At 42.3% G+C, this 24784-nt stretch overlaps 1 protein-coding gene across 2 annotated transcripts in view; it reads left to right on the top strand.

The window, feature by feature from the left end:
- Positions 1-24784, top strand: part of LOC6555015 (mucin-17) — a 44444-nt gene that overhangs the window by 4062 nt on the left and 15598 nt on the right. Inside the window, exon 1 of one of the 2 annotated variants that reach the window (XM_026979174.1) lies at positions 19909-20474. The exons of the other annotated variant lie outside the window; for it this stretch is intronic. The gene's annotated coding sequence lies outside the window, so the exon portion shown is untranslated. Of the gene's footprint in view, positions 1-19908; positions 20475-24784 lie in introns of those variants that run through there. 2 annotated transcript variants of the gene reach the window in all.

Here is a 24784-nt window from a genome sequence, read left to right as displayed (position 1 = left end):
GGGCTAATATCCGGGCTATAAAGAGCTTAGCTAGAAGTGATTCCTCATGCTCGGGGTATTACACTCGTTATAAATGGTATTTTGCTTATCATCGGAGCGACATACTCCCTTTCTTCCCCCCGACGATATTCGAGTATTTTCTCAGCGAACTGGAGTTGTTATCAGTGCAATTGTTGCTTTCTTGCGCCTAATTGCTCTTGACTTTTTCGCTTTTGTGCAAAACGACGAGTGCCGAACGGGGCCAAAAACAATGCTGTGGAATAGAAATTTGATTAGCATAACGCAGGCGGACTCCTTATGGCAGGACTCCAAAAACCCCCCACTAGCAGTGCCAAACATCGTCATCCTCGAGTCACATCATTAATCTTGACGCACAAAAGGGTCTCGACCGCCTTCTTGGCGCACTAAGAAGGAGCAAAAAGTTGTCAAAAGTTGCCAAAGCAACGCACCGGGCTATTAACTCCCCTCTCGGTCGCCCAGTACTTTTGGCCCACTCGCACTCTCTGTTTCTACGCTTTTCCCTAATGAAATTGCTTTGATTTCTCGAAAAGCTGGTAAAGTTTTCTCATCTAGCGTCGAGACTTTTGCAGCAGCAAATTACATGAATCCTTGTGGCTTTTCCTTTTCTGTTTTTCTGGAGGTTGACACTTTTTTGCGGGGTTAATAACGATGATTGTACAGCTAAATTAATAACAATGGAGATTCCTGGTGCTGAGCATGAATAATAATAAATATTTATTTATTTATGAAAGGAAAACTTGCTCTATAACTACAAAAACACATTAAACCACCTTATAAATATCATTTACATCTCTACAATTTGTTCAGAATTATTGAGAACAACTATTGTTTATTATATATTCGCTTTGAATTAGCTTTTTAAATTGGGGAAAATGAGACACCAAGATAATCAAATTATACCCGAAAATGCGGCGAGTCCTTGGGGTTGGCCATTTGGCGGTTGAGTTAAAAGTTGACACTTCTTTTTGGGGGTTAATCGCGACGCTGGCTGTGGCTGTGCGATGTGTATCTATCTATTAAAAAATCGGGGCGAGTCGAAGTGGCCAAAAGACGATGTGGAAACGACGACGTCGACAATCGCGAGTGCGCTCTCAGGAAATTGTTTTTGGGAGCACGTCGGAATTAGCGCCAATAACAATGGGCATGCGAATGCGTCTGCGAATGCGAATGTGAGCGGGCCAGTCAGCAGATGAAGTCTTGTGGCAAAGTCAATTTCCCCTGGGAAAACGAAAAATTCTTAACAGACACCAAAGAAAAGGAGAATTTCTTGGGGCCCCATATTATTAGCTCAAATCGATGAAATGAATAGTTATGGAGAATTTAAATGGTACTTCTGATTTGCTCAAGTTTGTAAAATAGCAACCATAAAACCACTAACTTAACTGATGCCATTATATTTTCACTTTTTATTAAATTTATGAAAAATATTAAATATATATGTACATATGTACGTAGCGCAAAATTGTAGGCAATACCTTTCCATTTCCCCATTGCGTTTACCAACACTGCCCAGCTAGTCTGCGGCTTCATGTCGTTCATTGCTATAGAACATTTGAAATATTTCCCCCGCCTAATCGTCCAATTTCCGATGCTGTCCATGTATCATCCTAGCCCGGAATCCCCACTGCCGGTTGCCAGTGGCTGAACTAAACTGAATGGGAGCCAAAAGGGGGTCAGACACAGGCTAGGCATAAATTATTTCAAACCCCCCAAATGTCTAATATGGCGGCGACGGATATGCGAATGCTTTCCGCCAGTTGGACGAGCACCGCACAATTAGGGATAGCTGTTTAGGAACTTTCAAATTTTCAGGAACTGCGCTAGAAAGACATTTCATATGAATGTATGAATGTATCATTAATCAGGAAAGTTTCAGTTAAGTGTACCCCCAAGCACAATAATAAAGTGTGGAATTGAATCAACTTTGGGCTCTAATTTCCCAACCGCCAATGTTGTTTTCCGAGCGAGAGTGGCCCACTCCCTCCCCTCCAATCGATTCGGTAACAATTGTTGTTGCTTGTCCGTTCTGTGCTGTTTTCATTAGGGGTTATTCCGGTTTGATCTGCAGCAGAGGACGAACAATGGAGGTGGAATGGAGCCGGCAGTGGGAACACAAATCCAAACTAAATCCCAATTCCAGACCAGAACTCGTTGCTCACCTTCGTTCGCAGGACGAGCACACACACACACACGCACACATGCAAGAGGTCCTTTCCTCTCCGCGTGCGTTTCATCTGTCATTTATCCCGTTTGTTTCTCCGCTTGTTGTTATTGCTGCTTGCTGTGCGTGTTTTTTGGCTCTCTGGAGAGTCGAGAGGTTTTTGATTTTCGACATGTCGCTGCTTCTTCAACCCTTTTTTCAATGTATTTGTGTGTGCTTGTGCATGCATCTGTATTGTGTGCGTGTGGAAAGTTTTGCATTTTTATTATAGATAATTTGTGTACAGGTTTTTTGCGGCTGCCGCGCAAACTCCCAACTTTTGAACCTTCTGGTTGCTCCTCACGTCCGGCCCCCACTTCCGTTTCATCCTCGTGCTCATTCTCATCCTCGTCGTCGTCGTCGTCCTGTCTGCACTCTGCATATGTTGGATGTTGTTTATTTCCATTCCCACCCCCGCCCACTTCCATCCCCCCTTCCACTGCCGTTGCTGCTGTTGTTTTTGTTGTTTTGTGTGTGTGTTTGGGGAGCCATAATTAATTTTCGACGTTTGCCTGTGAAGTCTGGCAACGTTGCAATCAACCGCACAAGTTCTCTACATTAGAGAAAAAGAGTGAGAAAGGATAGTGATAGAGAGAGAGCGAGCGAGAGGAAAAGAGATATAGAGAGTGCTCAGGGAATTGTGTATTTATTTGTTATTAATGGAAAAATTCGGAAAATAATTGCACTTGCAAAAGTCTACCTCAGAAAGTTGCTAATTTTGTTCCTAGCACCTTGTTATTGTATAAAATCAATGAACTATATAATTTATAAAAAACTCTATGGTTTTCATAACACGTAAGTTACAGCACCCAAAAAGTAATGAAAATCCCAATTACGTTGCGTGAAGCAAGATTAAGTTAAATGGCAGCAGCCCATGCAGATACATATAAACAAACGGCTTTCAAACGAACAACCCTAAAGGTTGCTAAACATATGCCGCCAAACAAAATCTGGTTGTCAAGTGGGATTAGCAGATTTTTACCTTCTCATCCCTTTTACAAAATATGCCGTCTGCATTGTATCGAACATATAATAACAGTTGCCATTACAGCCTTTTCCCTGTTTCGACTCCAGTTTATGAGGCGTTGTTATTGGCTCGACTTGTTTCCCGGCTGACAAAGTTTGGCCAAAAGTACAAACACCCCATCCACACGCACACAGAACATCAGCATGCATTTCCGATGCTCAGCCAAGTTGCATTATTAACAAAATTTTACCGCCTGACGAGCTCTGCAAATCGAAATCGGGGCTAAAAAGGGGAAGCCGCCGGCCATCTTACTGCACTCCAGCGGATGCATTTTGCATGTCATCCAGTTTCAACGGGGGATCGTTCATGTGTGCACTCTGCATTTTGCATTTGTGCATTTGTGCATTGTACAATGCTACTTGACATTCGCATTCACATTGGCCAATCCATGGGAGCGGGGAATCCCCTGGTTGTTAATGGGTTAATGGTCTTTGAATGTTCAACTTGGGGTTCTGCCAGTTCAGGCATTTCGCCGCAAAAAGCGGTATGGGAAATGCATTGTATCTAATTTAGTTATTTTCGAGCTAAGAGTACACGAATTTTCAAATTTATATTTAGATATTTAGATAATTGTGTGCATTTGTACACAAATTAATGACACATGCTGAGTTGTCTGGTCGGATAACTACTACTACTTTTATAAATTAGAAACATACATTTGAGCTGCGAATTTTATTATATTCCAATATATAATGCATTTTTATATCACCATCAAATAATGCTAAAGTGTACAATTAATTACCGCTTATCACCTCGATTAGCAACAACAGCCTTAAAATAATGAAACGCACAGTTTGCACACACAAGTACACATAAATATTTTAATGCATGTTTGAGCATTATGTCGGCCGCCAGTTATTATGATAAAACCGAACTCAAGTTTGCTTTTCGCCTTCCGCTCCGCTTGGTTATTTCCATGCCCCTTGGCTGAGTTTTCGGATCCGAATCGTTTGGGTTCTGCACCGGGTTTGGCTCACTCCCTCGAATGCCTCATTGTGAATTCAGCGGGTAAACATTTGCACAAGTGTCCGGATCGTTGAAGCCAGTTATGGACCTTTTCAGCCGCGAAATACATTTGGCAGCGCAAGATGGTTGTTGGGAAAGGTGGCCTGGATACAAGGGCAACAAATGTTACTAATAGAAATTGAAGTCCGTAAATGACATCCGAAGGATAAGAAATATATGTTCTATCCCAATGTAGTTTAATTTCACGGATAAATGATAAGTATTTCTCAAAGTAAAAACACTGGCAGCTATTGCGTTTTATTCCTGGTGTATCCATAGTAATGTAGTTCTGTGGGGGCAGAAAGGCTTCTGAGTTACTAAATGCCGGTTAATTGCGATCGCGTGCTCCAGGAGGGAAAGGGTTAGTGTCCGAATTGCAACAAAATCGAAAGCGGCACGAACAGGGGGACGACTGCCATGGAAGTTGACCCAGTTCCAAGTCTGGGTATGAGATACAATGACCTTAATGTTGTTGGCCAGCAAAGTGGAGCTTAACTTTGTGTGCAATGTTGAAGAAAACTTTGCATATTACGGGTTGGGATAGGAAGTGCATGTGGAATGGGTACTGCTGCTGGGTGGCTTCTGGTTAGAGTGGCCTGACTTTGAAAGTGAATAGCAACCATTACTCAAACCACTTTCCAATGCAGCAGAACTGCCCCAGCCACCCGTTCATTCCCAGGGGCATTTGCATTTACCCAAGAGCTAAAGTCCTCATGCTGTTATAAATGATGTTGATATGCATGAATGGTTGGGCTTCCGACTTTCAGTTTCAGTTCGAGTTCTTTTACTTTTTTGTATCGTACTGCCCCTACTCGAATGTTCTTTTCGAGTAGCAACAGTTTGTTTCATAATCCAATTATTGTCAACTTGGTGTCACTTTTCATTGATGAAATTGTAGATGTTCCACTTTACTTCCTCTTGCAAGAGCTGAGTTCCATGGATACATTTTGATGGGGTGTTGATTGGTCGGGCACTCATGCCTGAAAACGATTTCTTTTGAGGTCACTGGGTGCGGGAAGTGTCTCTCCCCTTGTTATTCTTGGGTGTGATTATTGTTTGCTTGATCTATGGCTTACTTAATCCGGTTGGCAGACCGAACTCCCTCTGTTCCGCTCTGTCAGATCATTCAGTAATCAATCAATTACCCCTAAAGGTTCTGCTAATTACCGTCGGATAATCCGAGCCAAAAATAGCTAAATAATAAGAATCTGGCAGCTGCAGCCGGAGCGTGTAATGGTCGATAATGACGGCAACGAGAGTGAGGATAGTGAGTCCATAACTGGAAGACGAACAAAAGCATCTGCCGTCGTTCGCAGTAGTTGCATGTAATCTAAAGAATACCTGCCGGGCATATCGGCATCTCGCAGTCCGCACAACTAACTTCTCCTAATCCAAAGGCAGTTCAATCAGGAACAATGAACCAAACAAAGAGCCAGCAATAAGGAGCGCGGAGTTGGATGTGGAGTAGGAGTTGGAGCTGGAGATGGAACGAAAACGAAACACGGAGCTTATTGACAGAGGGGGCAAACATGGTCTGTCCACCACACACACCGAACCACAGATATGGTCAAGATAGTAGGCGATAAACTCCTGTATTTCTAAATTCACATATTTTTTATTTGGGCTCAACAGGCAAAATAATGCCCACATATAACCTTTATGCTTTGATATTTGTTGTGAATATCTTGGGGATTCTATTCAATCCATCTTGTGGATAATAATACATTGCTAATCTGTCGCTTAAGATCTATTCTCTTGAAGACAGCTGTATGCCTAGAAGGATAACACACGCTGTTTTGTTGCTTTGGCAGTACAGGTAGCATCCATATCCCATCTACTCTTTGGTCCGTCTGCTGGACAGCTGCAAAAACTGCAGCAGCAGTAGAAATTGGCCAGCCACTTACCTACGCTCTTTACTTCAGTTCGAGTTGCTTTGAGCCGGGTTATTTTGAAGCATTTGTGCCAGGCAACCGGGCAGCCAACGTATTACCTGTTGTAAGAATGTATCTAACAAACGCATGCACACACATTTGCCCACTCCATCAGTCGATTGATTCTGTTTTAGCCTTCTTTTCGTTGCTCGGTCTTCACTTGCCAAAATTGAAGATGGATGGATGGCTAGTACAATCATCGAGTTGTATGGAATGGTTCGGTTGGCCAAGAGAGCTGCTGATGCAGTGCGGAGAAGTTATAGTTGGAGAATGTCTATATGGGTAGCCAGGAGGTGAAGTGAGTGCAGATTGGAGTTTGCAACACCATGGGTGGTACATACTAACTTTATTTGACCACTCATCACTGCCTAAACAATTTCAATTTGCAAAAGTAACGCAGTAATTGCTTTTAAATGAGAGTCGATCAAGTGGTTTCTGATTTTTGGAACACTTGCCTTGCTTCGGTTCAGAATAGGTATTAATTTATAATATACGTGCCGTTTATGAAGTCAGAAGTAGAATAACACGTAAAAGCAAAATCTTATATGTTTTGCCAATCAAATCGAAAAATTGTGATTTCTTAATTGAGCAAGTGCAATTAATCTGTATCTGTTAACTTCCGGGCGCCTTCAATGTGTGGGAATGTATCTGTGAGCGCGTACGTGTGATGTATTCCACTCCACTCGCTCTGCATATTGCACTTTGCTTGGAAACGAAATTCCAAACTGAATTTCGCCAATCGCCAACAACAAATGCCATCGTGGATGTTGAAGTAGCGAGCGGGGGGAGGCGCCGAAAAGAGAGCGAAAGAGCGCAGAGACGCAAGAGAGGGAGGCAGAGCGGGAGCAAAGCTCATCCATTAGTTGTCGTCACACACAACCTGAGATATATTCTCATTGTTCTTGCTTCTGCTTCTTCTTTGCCTCTTCTTAATTCTATAGGCACGTATGTGTGTGTGTTTGTGTGTGTGTATCTGTCATTGTGTTTGAATAGGTAGCGCGGGAGAGAGCGAGATGGTCAGATGGGGCCTGAGCCAACGAGAGATTGACAGATAAACCTGCGATGAGGTGAGGTTATGTTTACTGGACCACCTTCGCAGGTTCGCTCAAACAAATACGCACACAGATACAGATGCATATGCAGATACAGATACCCTCTCTCCCTCTCTTTTCCAGTATGTGGAAGGCAATTGACCGATGCTGCTGAAAGCGCATCTAAAAAGGTAATTTGCCTCACTTTTGAGGATACTTCACATCATTCGCTGTTAAAAGAACCTCTTTTTGTTCTTCCCTTGCTGGTCTTTAGCTACCTGCTTTTTATTGACCAGGTTTGGGATTGATGGGCTAAATTATTTCACATTAATGTGGGAACAATTCCCAGTGGAGAAAAAGGAAAAAAACTGCAGTGATAACCTTTCCAGCGATTATTTGTTATCGAATAACAAATTTTCATATACCAAAAATTTTGAAAAATTGCAGTACATCAAATATCTCTAATTTCACCACATAAAACTAGATTTTTCTTCGAGATGACCTTTTGAACTCTGTACGCTGTGAAAACGTGGGTGCCATGATCTTGATAATTTTTCTCGTTGTCTTATACAATCGTAGCTAACAAAACAGTCATATGTTAATTACCAGATATGCTAATTGTGTTTATTTCCCGGTGCTAATCAAATTTCTTTTTGTTTTGTCATTCCAGGTATGTAAATAGCTCATAATTACGCTCCACAAAAAATGTTAGATGGATATTTCTGGATATGGAAGTTGGTAACAAGTTTCCTAACGATTTCTGAGGCAAATAATCTGTACCACAAGTTTAACGACCTTTTGGGGCTACCTAACATTTAATTGGGGTAAAACGAGGGGCCATAAACCAAAGTAATTATGGCAAGGAGATGGCGTCAAGTGAAGAAAGAGATTTCCAAATGATGTACAACCTGAACGTGACAGACTAATTGACGGAGAAGCGAGTATCCTTGTCCGAAAGTCCTTGATGCCTGCTTATTTATTTATAAAGCAATTTTTAAGGGACGAGGCGGCCGCATAAAGTGGCATCATAAAAACATGGCCAAGACGGCAGTGGAGCAATCGAGGAAGTGGATTAAAACTAATTTCCTACGTAATGCACACACTCCAAGAAGCGGGGGATATAACTTGGGGACTCCGGCAGCCTGGCAGTCACTCAACTCAACTGAGCTCAGCACAGTTCGGTTCAGCCATTTGGCCCCAGAGAACGACACAAAGCAATCAAAGCGCAACCAACTGGGCGAACCGACCAACTTCCATTTCCCGCCCCCCGCTTTCCCGCCCTTTTTAGCCAACCACTATGCTGTCGGTCAACGGAGCAGAACCACCCGGTTGGACCCACCAACAGACAGTCAAAAGAACAGCCAGCCACAAATGGCCATAAAATGTATGTGTATACAGCTGTGGTCAAAATCGTATTTCTAAAGGTGCTACTTACGAATTTATGATACTGGGATAGCTGCGGAATTTAATCGATAATATTTGGGCTCTCTGTAATGTATTAAAATGCACTATATTAGCGGGAAATCTTTTATAAAATGGAATTCCATGGAGTGGCATGGTTTATATTATTCACCCATTGTGTAAAACTAAAGGTATGCTAATTTTTCGACCGTAATTGTGTTACAAAAAGAAGGCGAAAATCGAGGGGATTCCAGCGGGTAAGGAAGAAGATTACGGTAGAGGGGTTTTGAGAAATTACTCTGGCTACAACGTTATAATATTAGCTGTTTTTGATGTTTCTGCTGTGCTGGCTTTCAGCTTTGACATTTGTGGGCTAAAAAATAATTACCGTAATAAACATACAAACATACATATATAGGCTCAGAGAAACAAAACAATTAGGCACTGAAACAAAAGTTGGGAGAGGTTAATAAGAACAAGACCAGTGATATTGGAATAGTTCTATCTGCTGCACATCAGTTGTTTAGAAATACCCTCGTTTAGAAATAGCAATTTTCTTTGAGATAATAAGCAGTAAAATATTCATTGATGCACAATTTCTTTAAGTGTGGGTAATAAAATAAAAACGCTCCCCTGCTTCTATGCCTCCGGGTTTAATGGCTAATATAATTTGGCACTTTGATTGCTACAAGTCGAGGCGGTGCGAAATAAATGATTACTTGGCATGTCGAGCCAATGAACCCCAGACAATATAAATCCGAATTGCCATACAAGTGGACTTGGTCAATTAGCACACAAATTCATTGGCCAAGCGCAAACGCTGGGCGTTAGCAACCAAATAATATAGGGTTAAAAATAAACTCAAATTAAATAAAAATGCGTTTGAGCAGGCAACTAGCCAAAATATTTAGACTATAAACTATTTTTCCGCAGCGAGTGTGCTGTATCTTTTATTTGCTTACACCTCTTTATTGCGCCATGCATGAATGGACCGATATCGAATATTATTTTTGGCAAGCGCTCGAAATTATAAATAATAAATTGTAAATTGTTTTATTCATTTTTTCGCTTCCCATTTGCTGTTTTTCTCATATTCTGCTGACTTTTAATAGGCCAACTACAACATTTTTCGTGGCTGTCAGCATTTCTCACTTCTGTTTTCCCAATTTCCACCCACCCACTTGACCTGACCCATTGAAAAGGGGGGTTCGCAATTAATTGCTATCATCTGCCCACATTTTCGAGTGTATTTAGGTGTGCATGCTTGATGTGCGAACCATTTTAGAGGCTTACAAAGCATTTTCCGACTGTTTGATTTGTTTTCGGCTCATTTCCAAGGGTTTCATGCGGGCTGTGTGGAGAACTATGCAAATTTGGCGGAAAATTGTTTAACTTTTGTGCTAAAATGTTGTATGGAAACTAATGTCTTCATAAGCTCAGTACTGGTGTGCCAAATCTAATTTAATTATCAAGCAAACATTTAATGAGTACACAATTTTTGAGTGATTTTTTAGTTTAGTTGATACTTTATTTAGCATAACAACTTTATTTTTGTGAAAAAGTAGCAGCTTAGGCACTTTGTATGGGTTGACTCTTGTCTCTAGAGCTTATAGAATATGTTTTACTCTGTGAAAATAAACGTTGCTTTATTCATGGCAGGCAAAGTGATTTTAAAGAGCCATTCACAAAAATCTTTTCACTAGATCCTGCACTCCTTTCTTGTCTGTCGGCCACTCGAACCCCCGTCGATAAGCGGATTAGAATTTCTGGTCCTAATTGGCACTCGACAGGGCGGTAAACCGTTTGCTCAAACCGCCACAATTGCAGCCCCCTGTCTTTTTCATGTTTGGCCACAAATTCTGGACAATGGCCAAGCACCTCAGCGATTATGTGTGTGTTCTAGTGTGTGTGTGTGTGTCTGTGCTAGTGTGCAAACAAATAATTAACATTTTTTCCATTTTGTTGACTTATATTTTTTTGCTCTGCCCATTCGCGCATTGTTTGCCATCAATTCTTACACTTGCCCGCAAAATATCTAAATATTATGCTAAAGCAAACAGAATTTGTAAACAGCTGCGAGTGCAACTATTCGTCCGCCCCTCGCACTCCGCCTCCTTCCGCTGCTTCTTGCCACTTGGCAGTGTGTTTTTGTTAGTATTGGCACAGTTTCAACCGCGGCGCACCGACCACGCCCTAATTGCCTCGGAATCGCGTCGGCCTTTTGGCTTTTTTGTAGCCCCAAATCGCCTGGGCCGAGGCATTTCAGCTCGAAAAGCGGGCAGTTGACCCACACACAGGGGGAAAATAAACAGAATGCTTAGCCAAATTATGAATCTGTAGTGGCCGAGTTTACATTGATCTTTCTGACGGCAGGAAAGATAAATTAATGGCGAAAATCATGCACGGAATTCTTGGCCATTTGATCGCTTCAATTAGATCGTTCGTTGGAATTGAATTCCATTTTCCCCCCTTTGTGTATCTACTTTGAATGGATTAAATATTTTCCATCGGGGTTTTAACGCAAATATATTCCAAAGAAACATGAAAAATAGTTGCCAAATGACATCCACTTTTGGGCTTGCCTAATTTAAAATCCACCTAGATCCCCTACAGCCTTACATCCATGGCTCATATCAATTTAAATTGCAAGTGCCTGTGGCAAGAGTGAAATAATTGACAACTTTTGAGTTTTCCTCACTTTTCCTTCGTCGTTGCTGCGGTTTGTTTTCCTTGTTGGTTCGTTTGTTGTCTGCAACACTTTGATTATATCGTCTAGAATTTATTTTCACATCCTTTTTGGCTTTCATTTGTCGTCTCGACATTTCATATTTAATGTTTTCTTTAGTCCGACGCAAAGATAAGGCGAGATTTGCTAAGACTGTCCTCGGGCAGGATGTTTTATACACTTGGGTGGATTGTACGTCCTTTTCTGGTTTGGCCAAATCTTACAATTGAGCGATAAATTTTCAAAATACTGCACCTTCTACTTCATTTAGATAGACTACGTTTGTGCCTTCTCTTGAAGTCCTGGCAGCAGGATCTCTTAAAGGAACAGCATAACGCTCCTTAGGATGCCGAACTCTGTGCGAATCATTCGTTGCCTATGGGCCATGTTTTATTTATGCAGGTGTTTTCGAGATATGCAACTGCCCACTGCCGAGCATCCTTGTGCGTTTGTCATATTGCAATTTGCAATTACTCCTTGCCAGACCGCAGATACACACAAATACGAGTGTGTACACACACAGATACGCCAAATGAATGGACCCGGGTCCTTTGACAGTTCAGCCTCCATTTCCCCAGCTCGTCCTTTATGTTCGCGTGCTGTGCAGTGCTGTCTGCGGCTGTTGTGTTTGCCAGCGAGGAGAATTCAAATTATTTGCGTTTATTTTCGAGAGCACATTTAATTAATAACCAGGCACCAGGCGGTGATTATCCCCTACACCGAACGCACTGGCATATGACACTTTCGCGGTGGCTTGAATTACTGAAACTAAATATAACTCGGGGCACGCGACCCAACGAATCCCTTTTTTTTTGTTCCTGAAATGGGTACGTAAACACAATGTTTCTGTTTTGTCCGAGCTGTTTGGGAAATTAAAGGGAGTGAAAAAACCAAAACAGGGAATGTGTACACCGCTGAAAACCGACCTTTATATACCCTTTTGATGTTAGTCGTTCAACTGTCACGGTATCACACTCTAAACTTCAAATGAGCATGGTTATTAGTAGTTTTGAATTTCTTGAGTTTCGTATAGGAGGGCTTCTAGAAATGCGACTAAATTGCATCTACCCTTTTAGAAAGGGCACGAAAAAGGAGTGATTCAGTCAAGCGAACATAATAGATCCGGCCAAAACGAAATGACATCGGCTGAGGACGGCGGCCACTTCAGTGTGACAATCTAATTACACGGCTCGATGTGCTCGAAGCATAAATTCTAACCAACAACCATTAGTGCAAGCACCCTGGATCCCCCTATCACCGCCCCCTTGACCTTTTGATCCCCCTTTCGGTGGTGGCCTTTGATGTCGCGCCGTGCATATTTGAATCCATCAATTGAGTGAATGATTGCTGAAAAGGGCTGTCTGAATCGTTGCTACCGTTTCCCTCTAAGCTTTTCGATTGCTGTCCATTTGGTAATATTAAATGGATGGGGGCCGTGCCATGCCGAAGGAGTAGCGAAATGGCCAGAATCGTAACTCGTAAGCACAGATGGAACAAATTTATTGTTCATTGTCGGGCTAAACACGTATTGGCCATAAAGCGTACACGTCGCTGGGCCGGGCCAATCTGGCCAAAAGAATCGGGTAACGAAATCAAAATAAAATTGTCGGTTAAATTCTTTTTCTTCTTTTCCAGCGGAGCGAACATAATCGGGGGTTGAAATGGCGAAATGGTTATGGGATGGCCTGGTTTTCAAATGCTTTTTTAAAGTGCCTTTCTAGTCGTTTCCCCGAATTGGGAATTCTCCTTAAATATAACATATTAAAAATGAAAGCCGGAACAATTATTTAAGTAGCTATTAAACATTAAGACTGACTTTAAAATCAAACTTGTTGCCATTGTCATGAATCCCTCTTCATTTACCTACGTCAAATATCAAATCCAGATCGGTCATCCGGAATACCCGAAATAAAATGAAATTTCCCTAAATGTTATCCTGACATTGCCAATTGAATTCCCAGATTGCAGATTGTAAACCCTTAAACCTTTTTTTATGCACCCCACAGGCTATTTTTTACATTTTCGTTTGTTGGAGGGCCATAAAAAAGCTGGGAAACACGAATTCAATTGGCCGAATTATACGCTCCCCTAGGCGGATACTTGATCTCCTGGCTACAAAAGTATCTCAACTTGATTATACGTCCGCATTGTATTGACTGCCCATTTCGGGGATACCGTTTGCGACAATAACGAATTAACGGCAGTGTGTGGAGCGGTCTGTGAATAAGGGATCAATGGTCATGGGTAATGGCGTTTCCCGCTGGACCGGACCTGTTGTTCATGCAACTTAGACCTTTTTTTTTGTACTTTTTCCTTGCCTCGCATTGCGGTGACTGCCAAGAGTTGGCAGACAGACAGCGTCAACAGTCAGCGGCGGTCAGGTGATGTGAGGGGGATGGCTTTCAAAGGGGGTTAACCAGTGCTCCGTGCTCCGTGGTCGGTGCTCCAGGAGGGGTGTTCCAGTTCGTTGACTTTCACGTGCGACGGGCGTTTGAAAGCCGGTAGGTTTATTGTGGCCCCTGCCTTCGACTTTTTGCTACTGCTCTTGTATTTTTTACGACAGTTTTACCTGTGCACGCGTTGGCTTTTGTAAATGACAATTTTACCGTTTTGTTGTGGATGTCTGTTCACTGAACGCCTCACTTGTCCTTCCCCCTCGGCAAACCAGTCTAAAGTGCTTTTAAGCATGGGATGTGGTGTTGACGATATACCTAGGCCGTAAAATAGCTAGATTTTCCAGTTAGAAACTGTGATATAACATTCCATTATTATTATGACATTTTCAATTATTATGGCAATTATGAAAACTAGGCCCCTACATTTGATGTATAGTAAAAAAAAGAATAATATATTAGTTTTCCTCGCTGAATCGTTGCCTCATTATAATGGTATTAGCTTTCAAACTCTGGCAAATATTATTTGCTGCCTTTGTAAAGCTTAAAATTAAATTTGGTATGTAAAATATGACCAAAGTGACAGCACTGGTGAGAAGTGCTGGGACAGCAATTTGTTAAGCCGCTTCAATGTGTTCTTTTGGCTTTATTATTATGGTTGTTGCCCCTGTTGTTGTTGCTCTTGCTGTGCATGGCAGGAAATTTGTGTTATGACTTTGCTAATGTCAAGTGCAAACAAATGTTTAAGCCAAACGACGGCGCAGGCGAAGCTGAAAATGAAGCCAGAGCAGCCGCAGTCGCAGTCAAGCCAGCCACCAAAACGAAACGAAACGAAAATGGCCATAACATTTGTTGCAATCAGCATAATCAAAACAGGGGACTTTGGTGCGGAAGGGGGGCAAAGTGGAGCGGGGGGGAGGATAATCACACCGCAGGAAGGTACATAAATGCAAAGGCAAAGGTGAGCTCAGGTGAGCCAGAGAGTGTGAAACGGAAAATATGTTTCTGTTTCGGTTTCGGTCTCAAGTGTCAGGTTATTGCATGGCAGGTGCTCGAAGATGAAACGCGATACCAGCGGAGTGGCGGGAGTGGGGATCCGATTCCTGTTCCCGGCATCAGTTGATTCCCCTGCCCAACTCCTGCCAGACTCCTCCTACCTCACCAGTCTGATCCGGCCAGGTTCTAGTCATCCTCCCGGCAGCAGGCACTTCATCAGTCTACGTGTATAATGATGCTTTGAAGGGCTCTGTGTGTCTGAAATACACGTAACTGAGCATAAATAAATCAGCATTAAAAACAAACCAAAGTTGCCGCTGGAATCTTAATTGCGGTGGATGCGATAAACGATATGGCTGCACAGTGAGAAATTGTCAGTGCTTAGTTGGGCTTTTTCATCAATTAAATGTAATGCATATATAGTTATCATATATGTTTTAACAGCTCGGATTGAGAATTAATTTAATGGAATTTAGCTATCGCTAGAGTTGTCACAAATGATCTGGACGCTACTCACGAAATATGAGTGCGCACACACGTCATGTCAATCTGGAGACCTGCCAGATAATGCCGTGGGGCCAAATCGGATTGGGGAGTGGGAAATGAGATCGCAATGCTCGCCTGAATGTCAATGAAATAATCCCCAGCCTACCTTGTCGCCGCCCTGTTGTTTTTCGTGGGTGCATCTGCATATTTATTAAATGCATCTCGCATTGCTCGCCATCATCTCTACTCCAATTTGATATATTACACAACATAAAACGAATAAACAACGAACGGACCGAAGTACTTACATATGTACACACAAACCAGACTCGATGTCGAGTGCCGAGGCGAAAGAGACGGGAATACCGCCAGCGAAAGAGACAGCTGCATGTGGATAGATAGTCGGATTGTGGGTGCGTTTGTATGCTTTTGTGTATGCATTCAAAGGAATTAATTAATGTAGACAGCTGCAGACGAACGCTGCGATTGTGGAAATGTGAAACAAAATGCAATTGTGCCCACATCTCGAAGATAGCTGGAGCGATGGAGAGCGAGATACACATATGTACAAATACAGCCAGAGATACAGATGCAGATACGGATGTGGATGTGGATGTGGGGATAGTACAGATAGAGATGCAGAGATGAAGAGATGGATCGGAACGAGAGATGCTTACAAGTCGGATGCTCTGGGAGCTGCCACTGAAGGCAAACTAATTATCCCCGCCATATGTTGAGTGACAAACAGACAGCTCGGGGAATTCAAAGGGGATTGCCTGGGGAGGTGGCACCGTGGTGGTGGAAGTGGAGAGTGGGAATCCGAATCTGAATCGAAATGGCAATGGGATGTGCGGCTCACTGAAAAATTAGTACATCAACTGACAACAGCTATTAATAGCCTCCACTCTGCCCAAGTCGTTAATTTGATTTTAAGACATCAAAACGCGGAGGAACTTCATTACAAGTCATTCATGGTGTAGGAGATCAATTGGAACAGTGTCGGACAGGGAAATTTACAAATGAGACATCATGAATAAATAAATTGAGATGGGTGTGTAGATTATAATAGGTTTGGATTCGCAAATTTCTAATCGATTGCAGGTTTGTATGTTTACAAAATTACTAATAAGATGTGTGTGAGAACTTTTTTCAGAAAATAATCGCAGGCGTTGTAAGTTCACCCAGTTGAGCTGTTTCCCATCGAATGTAATGGGAAGTTATGGACATGATTTATGGGTAGTTTGTAGTTAACTTTTGATTTGTTCTGCTCTGTGACCTCGACACATCCCCTACCAACTCCCTTTGCGATGCCCACTTTAGTGGAGTGTTAGCGCTTTGATTCCATTTGCCCTGCAGCTCTCGGTAAGTCTTAACCCAACCAAAGTAGGATATAGACGGGCGAATCGGCGGGGGGCCGTGGAACAGGAAAAGAACGATGCCGGGCGGCTATAAATATAATTTCCCATTGCGCTTTAAGCACACTTCAGTGCTCTGATGTATGTCAATTAGTCGACAAATTGATTGCGGCGCATTCAACGCCGCCCAGCAAATGAAGAAGTAGGGTGGTTGTGGAGGGCAATAACGAGGCTGTCTGGGCGGGAATCTCGGAGCTGGGAGCTGGGATCCCGGCGATGCCACAAAACCAGAACAGAGACCCTTGCCTTTATGGCGATGCCGGGATGGAGTTTTGCCGGTCAACCGAACCGCTCCCGTTGGCGCGGCCATTCCCCTAATGCCCGTCAATTTTAACGATTTCATTTGAAGTTAATTTTAATTGCGCTTAAGTAGGAAATCTCAATTTCACAGCCATTTCGGTTCACAATCGAGGCAGGCAAATCAGCACGAATCTCAATCTTGATTTCGATGCAGCTTTTAGCGTCCATAATTGTGCGTTTAACATGGGTTCTGATAATGTGGTGTTTCTATTAAGTGGACTACAAATGATGCGTATGTGGGCTAGTATTATCGTAATAATTATCATTGGATCATTAGATATCAACTTAAAACTTGTAGAATGTGACATCCGATCCGTTCTTTACCGCTCGTTATATCACCTTAATGATTTGATTAACACGAAAAGCATAATTAATAATGTCCATCATAGATTTAGAAATACGTTAATTGAACTACAAGTTTATTATGGCCTATTCACTGTGCTAATCAAAATTTTCCTACTTTTGTCGTTTCAGGTAAATAAATCGCCTAATGACCATCAAATGATATCTCGAAATATCTGGAAATGCAATTAAAAGATGGTAAAAACAATTACTAAAGTATATGTAACCTGGGACCTTAATGATTAGCAGAAATATTTGTAAAATAGCTGAATAGTTGAATTAGAGAGTTTATGTTAGCTGACATAAACAACCTGCACAATTAAATATTTATTAAAAGATGCATTGCTCAGCCATTTTAGCTGGCAAATTACCTCGTTATGGAAAAATCGATTCGAGAGATGTTTTAACCATTTCAATTCAATAAACATTGCATCTTTCCCCCTCCAGACAATTTTGTGTTGCCAAAACACTGCAAACGCAGCCGGCTAAAAGTATGTTCGGTAAATGAATGCAAAACTGCTGCCAAAAGCCAAAATCAACAAAAGGCAACTAAAAAAAAAGAAGATTGGGTTCTACTGATTCCCGGGCATTTCGCTCGTCTGTTATTAACTCAATTACATTCCTGTTGCCGGATAGATATGCAAAAATAACAAGCCCAAAACGGTTCGGCACCTGGCAGATATTCCTGCTCCAGTTTGGCTAGTTTCATACCTAGTTTCATTATGGACCAGGACCAAGCAAATTTTGCTTTTGTTGAGTGGATCATATCCTCCATTTTAGTCCATTGTTTGCCCATGGCATTCGTAGGAAATACAAACATGGTTCATCCAGATTCCGAATATTGCGTATCGATGGCAAACCAAACACTAAGCCATAACTCTTTGGAATGCTTATGAAAGAAAACATCAGTATGGGAACTAATATTTTTAGTTTTTATAAATAGTTTTATAAATTTATTTCAAGATATTCAGGCATCATTGGATACATAAAGTGGAATTTTTCCGAAAGGAAATCAAATTGTAATATAATTTGTGATAATCAACAAATTTATACTAGACTTGTGCACCTTAGTAAGTTGCAATGTCATCAATGCTTTTTGCCGCATCATTCATGACTAGAAAAAACCCCCGAATTCTTCTCGATTGAAAAATGTGTTTGGTTTTTATTACTATTGCTTTTGCGTTGTAGTATGTAACTTTTTTCTACTTCACGCCTATTTATTTATTGACTTTATTGAGATACGTTATCTGGTTTATCCAGTGCGTGAGAGTTTTGACCACAAGCAACCAACACATGCATGCTAATTGTGTTGTGATTGAATGCCACTCAATTGTGTTGTGTGTACACCGCGTCGAATGCAGTGCGTGGGTGTGGGAGTGAGATGGCTAGACAGCCTGGTTCATTTTCTTCTTCTTTTTGGCCTTTGTAACAGGTTTCTGCCAATTGATTTGCCTTTGTGTCCGTGTGTTTGTGAATGCAAATTGCTGTCGGCAACTGTAAAATTGGCCATAAACCTTTGCGAGCCCAAGACGGCGGAAAACAAAATTGTCGGCAGGAGAAACGTGTAATATTTCATCCTTCTTGTCGATTATATCGCTTGATGTCTATACACAGACAGTGTGAGTGTGTGTGGTGCCCCATTTTTACTCTCGCATTATAATCCATATCCATATTTTGATTCACGAGCTGCGGAGCGCCGCTTGTTTTTGTTATTGCTGTACACAAATTCGAGGGTTGCTTTTTGATGTGCTCCCTGTCGTTACCGTTATTTGTTGTTATTGTTTGGTGGTGGCTGCGCGTGACGTGAGAGAGCCCCAAAATCTAGCGCTCTCTTTTGGGTCTCACGTGCTGAGAGAGTGAGATTAAGTAGTTTTATTTCCACTTTTTGTCGGCTTACCGTTTTATTTGATGATTACGGCTCATAACGGATATACTCGAAAACTAACCGTCAGGTGGCGCTGTTAATGTTGTTGAACTTTTGAAGGCGTAGGAAAGACGAAGAGATTGTAAGGAATTGAACCGATTGGAAGGAGGTTTTTAATATGATCGGAATAATATACATATAAAGCGGAACATTTTTTATGACACTATGAAGGTAATAAAACTAAAATAAGTTTTTAGTTTGTAAACTGTTATAAAAATCCTCTACTCATCAGGATACACATAACTAACTAAGAACACCGTTTAGACATTTTGTATTTTTGTTAACACTGCTTGATTTGTTGACTAATGCATATTTGCCTGACCCTTATCACTCAAACAGTGCTACCACCTGTTATCAATAAGAGCCAGCTCAGCCTCTTGCATCTGGCAACGCCGACTTTGGACTTGGTCCTTTGCACTTCGTTCCGCTCTGGCGCTCTCTCTCTTCCCTCTTACTCTCTCTCTCTCTCTCTCTCTCTCTGGGGGCCTAATGTCGCTGGGATGCCTAAGTGATTTTACGTGTTTGGTGCACCGCACACGTCTTGCAAAAGGCTCTGCCCCCACCCCTCACGACTGCTCCTTGGTCCCTCCACCCACAGTTTCGATTTTTCTGCACTCTCGCTCTCTCCCGCTCTTCCATTATTATGGTATTTTTCCAGTGTGACCACAGCGCGCTCTGTTGTGTTTTTCTGTTTTTTTCCTTTTCGGTCTCGAGTCGGAGACTCTCCGTTCTCTTTCTCATTCTCATTCTTGCCTTCGCGCGCGAAACAACAACAGCAACAAGGTGGCGGAGGACGCGAAGAGCGCAGCGTGCCAGCGTATTGAATTGAAGGAGAGCAAATGCCAGTGGCAGTGGCAGGATATCGTATTCGCATCGGGATATAAAAATGTCGAGTGCAATGAGTCGGGCTTCTAGTCTCACGTACGTGCCGGGCTCGCGATGAATGTGGCCGTATCCGTGGTCGTAGTCCTTGTTGTCCTGCCGCCGTAACCGTTACTTCTGTGTGTCACATGCACATCATGCCAAATGCAAATGCAAATGCAATTTATTGAACCCAGGCCAAAAAGTGAAGTGAAGTGCATCATCTCACACATCTTCAGTGCAGTGAAAGGCGAAAAGCAAAACAAACCGTAAAACGGCAGTGAGGAAAGGAGAGTGGGAAGAGAATCCAATTTTACTCCTGGCATTTAATGGGCCAAAAACAACAGAGGCGTAAAACGCAACCAAGTCTATTGCAAAAGCAGTCAAAATTTTCACCATTTATCCGCAAATATTTAGTGAGTATCTCGAAGATGCCTGTGGGCTATAACCCCGCCCCCTTCACGTCCACCGCCCCCTCGCTCTCTCACTTTTCTCGAGCGGAAAGAGCGGAAAGAGCACGCGTGCAAATGATGTTTGGCCTCCTGATGCACTTAAAGAAAACTTTATGTGACACAATTAAACTAATAATATGACATTATCATATTAAATCAGATCAGAAATAATATCAAAAACGTTTCATGTGCCAAAACATTTGTATTTGATAGTGGCATATCAAAAGAATATTTATGAAATTGAAATGTTCAGTCGGCAGCAATTGATTCATTTTATTTACGTCCCATATTGATATCATAAATATAAATGATTATTAGACCTGCGCGTTTCAGTTTGTAATTTCACTGTAGCGTGTTTTTTTTTCTGTATGTTGTTATTGTTGGGGCATTTTTGGGGCGCAGAAGTGTAAAGCGCACGTCTTGAGGCTCAGATACGTCAATATAACAAAACACACAGATACACACACTTACATTGCCATCAAGCAACAGAGAACATCGCGGCAGCAGGAACAACAACAGCAGCAAGAACAACGTCAATTTGTGAAGAAATGCGCGCTCGTGTGACCCTATAAAAACCATCGTCATGTACCCCCCTTTTAACCCCCAACAAATAGGATATAGATACAATTTTTTTTTGTTTCTTCTTCGTTGGTGGGCACTCACTCACACACACGCACACACACAGACACACACCTAAACACATTTTGATGTACTCGTCACCCACACAAACAGACTGGCAGGGAAAAATACCGATACAGATGCGGATACACAGATTGTGGTGGCACCTTTTCTTGGCTGTTTCGGTGGCCCTTCGCCTTGGCCCGGCCAATAGGTAACCATTAGATACTTTGGGCCACAGTGGGCGCGCGCTAATTGAAGCGATAGGTGTGGGTGTAGCAAAGGAAGTATGGATATAATTCTAATTAATCCGTGCTGGAGGGTAGTCAAATTGCAGAAGGGGATTCATTCCCAAACTTAGTAATCTACGAATTCTGTGGAATATAAATAAAAGGCAAAAACTGGGCTTCACCTGAGACATATAACTATTTGGGTTATTCAACTGAATAGTAAATCTAATTTGGTTTGAAAAGCAAAGTAATGTAAAGCACTTAAGGTTGCTTAAGAAATCTCTTCAAAGAGGCTCCACTGTACCTGAATAAGTGCCTGCCTGCAGCTGTCTGGCCTGTCCTGGTATCCATTAGATACATTTGCCGTCGCCTGGGGGTGCGTGTGTTGGCTTTGTTGCCGTGGCTATGACTGAGGCTATTATATGCCTCTGGCTAAGACGGTTTGAGATTGCCCGGATTGCCTTTATTTGGGACACAACGAAATCGGATGACATGTGAGTCGGGGCTGGAACTTGAGGAGCGTGTGGTGTAAGCTGTGCGATTTGGTTTTACGGTGGCAGGAACAGTTGCCGGAATTGTTCATTTGAGACCTGAATAATGTATTTTCAATTGGCCATAGCCGCACAAGTACAAACCCAACATACCGCTTATAAGCTGCGGTTTGACTTTGCTTTGACGAGTCGGGCAGGTCCTGACATCAGAGCTGTGGCTTTAACCACAGCAAACGCCCGCCAAACCACGGCAACCACACAAAGTGGTGGCAAAGCCAACGATTCCACAAGATGTGTTAATGATTTTGGCGGATAACTTACTCGAAGGAAAACCTGTTCAATGGTGCAAACAATTAATTTACAACTTTTTACCCGCAGAATGGGGAACTGGTTTGGCTAACGGCGGTTACCTTGGCTCCGTAACCCATGATCCATGATAACTTGGTGGCCCAATTGGACCCGACGTCGCCTAATCGATATGGGAGCACTGGTATTGATTGATTCTGTCACTCGCATTTATTACTTGGCTGTCATGAAATGAATATTTAATGCCCGGCTGCATTATCCGCAATTGTGGCACTATGACCATAGGTTGAATTGTGGATCAATTTAGGCGATAACAACTCCATTTAACTAATTGGAGCCTTGACAGGCACTTGGAGCGTCGTCAATTGAGCGTATTTTCACAACTTTTGTATTGTCTGTTCACTTGTAATTCACTTTCATTGAATAAAGTCATTGGCAGACGGTTCGACAACTAATTTGACACTTTTTATCTTAGCTAGGTTGAAGAACTTTATTTATTGATTGTGATAATGTTGTGAAAGCATTAAGTTAATGGTTTGATGCTTTGCTGCGGAATAAACCCAAATCAACTTAATTATTAATAGGTTAAGATGAAAGGTTTTGCTGAAATACCTATTCACCGCCGTTTAAATGGCGCATCTATAATTAATTTTCAATTTGGCTGCTCTAACAAAGTCACAAAAGACTGGGAAAAATAATGCGAAACTTGACCTTTACTCTCGGCCAGACGCAATTTAAATTGCAGTTGTGAAAATGTTGTTGTTCCTGTCATTAGGCGAATTATCAAGCATTAAATGACATCTAATTGCGCAAAATAGGGTGAGTCTGAAAGAAGGCAGACGTGGAAAATAACACAAAGTACGAGTATATATAACTCCCGAGTAGGAGCGATACGAAATAGGACGAGTTTCTGGGGACCAGCACGTTTCCAAGAATTTGCCAAACAATACACAAAGTATACACACGAGGCATCTAGCGGAATCACATCGTCTGTCCACCATCCGCATCCTCATCCACATCCTCATCCACCTCGTGTGTACGTGAGCCGGGTGGTGGGCACTCAAACGTGCCTCTACTTATCGATTTTTATTTCATTTTCATCCGCTCCACTAGGAGACGGCCAGCCAATCCTCCAGACCCACCCAATCCCGCTTTTGTCACACTGTCCTCCCTATACACAGAAAATAAAAATATGAATACTTCAATTGCATTCATTACTATTTCTAACTAAATCGTGTTAAGGTGGCCTGTCATAAACTTAATTTTGCCGCTCTTTAAATGATTTGCTTTATCGTAGAGGATAATACAGATTTAACCCTCAGGAACTGGAGATGAAATAAAAAACCCCTTCAATTTCCAAATGCCCATTGTTAGGATATTTTTCATTGTGTACTGTGTATTTGCAGCATGCCTTGTCTTATTCTCATCCTGTCCTGCCAGAGCATTGTTTTTCCTTCCTACTCTGCACAAACATTTTTTTATGCTTCTACTTATAAACGCGTGCGACTAATGGAGGAGGAGGCGAGGAGCCCGGAGCCCGGAGCCCGGAGTCCCGAGGATGGCGAGTCCGTAGTCGGCGACATATCGCCATAACACCATCAACAGTTCATACGGCGAAGCTAAAGCGAGCCATCCTCCATTGGGATGGACCACCTAACTCCTCCTCCTCCTCTTCCTCCTTTTGGTTGTTGCTGTTGTTTTTTCCCGACGATGATGATGATCAGCTTGGTGGCGATGATGATGTTGCTCCTGCAGTCGCTTACTCGGCTCCTTTTTCTGAGTCCGAATCGCGGGCACGGCTGCCATTGTTACAAAATGTGACAATAGAACGAGCCGAGAGGCAGATGCAGGGAACCAGGAGCAGAAAAAATAAAAATAAACTCAGTAGGAGAAGTTGTGGCTGCGAAATCAGCCATCCACAAGCTGAATCAGCAGCAACAATCCGAAAACAATTGATTGCAAGACCGATATGTGAAATACCCTTGTATTGACGGAATGAAAATACAAGGCCATTATCGTCTGGAAATAATTGCGTGTGATTTTGGGTAACCTTTGATCAGGGGCAAGATTAATTCTTTTGTAATTTCTTTCACAAGATATAATGTGAGAACACAAACATAAGAAATAACAATTAGCAGGTAACTTTATCCTTAAAAACGTTGATATCTTTACTTGTACTAAACCTATTCAGCATTCATGGAACCCTTTCGGTTGTCCTGCAATTATTCTTATTAATAATCATCTTGGGCTTAGTCAAGAGTGCATAATTTCAGGGCGATTAAAAGGAATGCCCCGCTGTGCTCAAGACCTCTGACTGCAGGCGTAAAGTCCGCTAAAAGGGTAAAAGTAAGAAGACCAACAATTGGAAAAGAGTCGCAGGATGAAAATTTCAAAACGACGATGGCGGCGCCTCTTGCTGCAGCTTCTACTTAGCAGTTGTTGTTGCGGAAGGGGCAGGAATGGAGCGGGCTCGTAGGGAATGGGGTGGCACAATGTGGCAAGGAGTCGCCGTACTGAGGTCATGCCAGTCAACCGAATAAATGAAACAACAAAGGCTGAGATACAGACACGAGCACAAGCACACACTTACCGCCACATAAAATATGCGAAAGCATAAGGTGGCTTTCCC

Source organism: Drosophila erecta, unplaced genomic scaffold, assembly GCF_003286155.1.
Source record: "Drosophila erecta strain 14021-0224.00,06,07 unplaced genomic scaffold, DereRS2 tig00000000-arrow-pilon, whole genome shotgun sequence".
Classification (NCBI taxonomy): Eukaryota; Metazoa; Arthropoda; class Insecta; order Diptera; family Drosophilidae; genus Drosophila; species Drosophila erecta.
The sequence above is the reverse complement of the archived record's forward strand: the minus strand, read 5'-3'. Positions and strand labels throughout refer to the sequence as shown.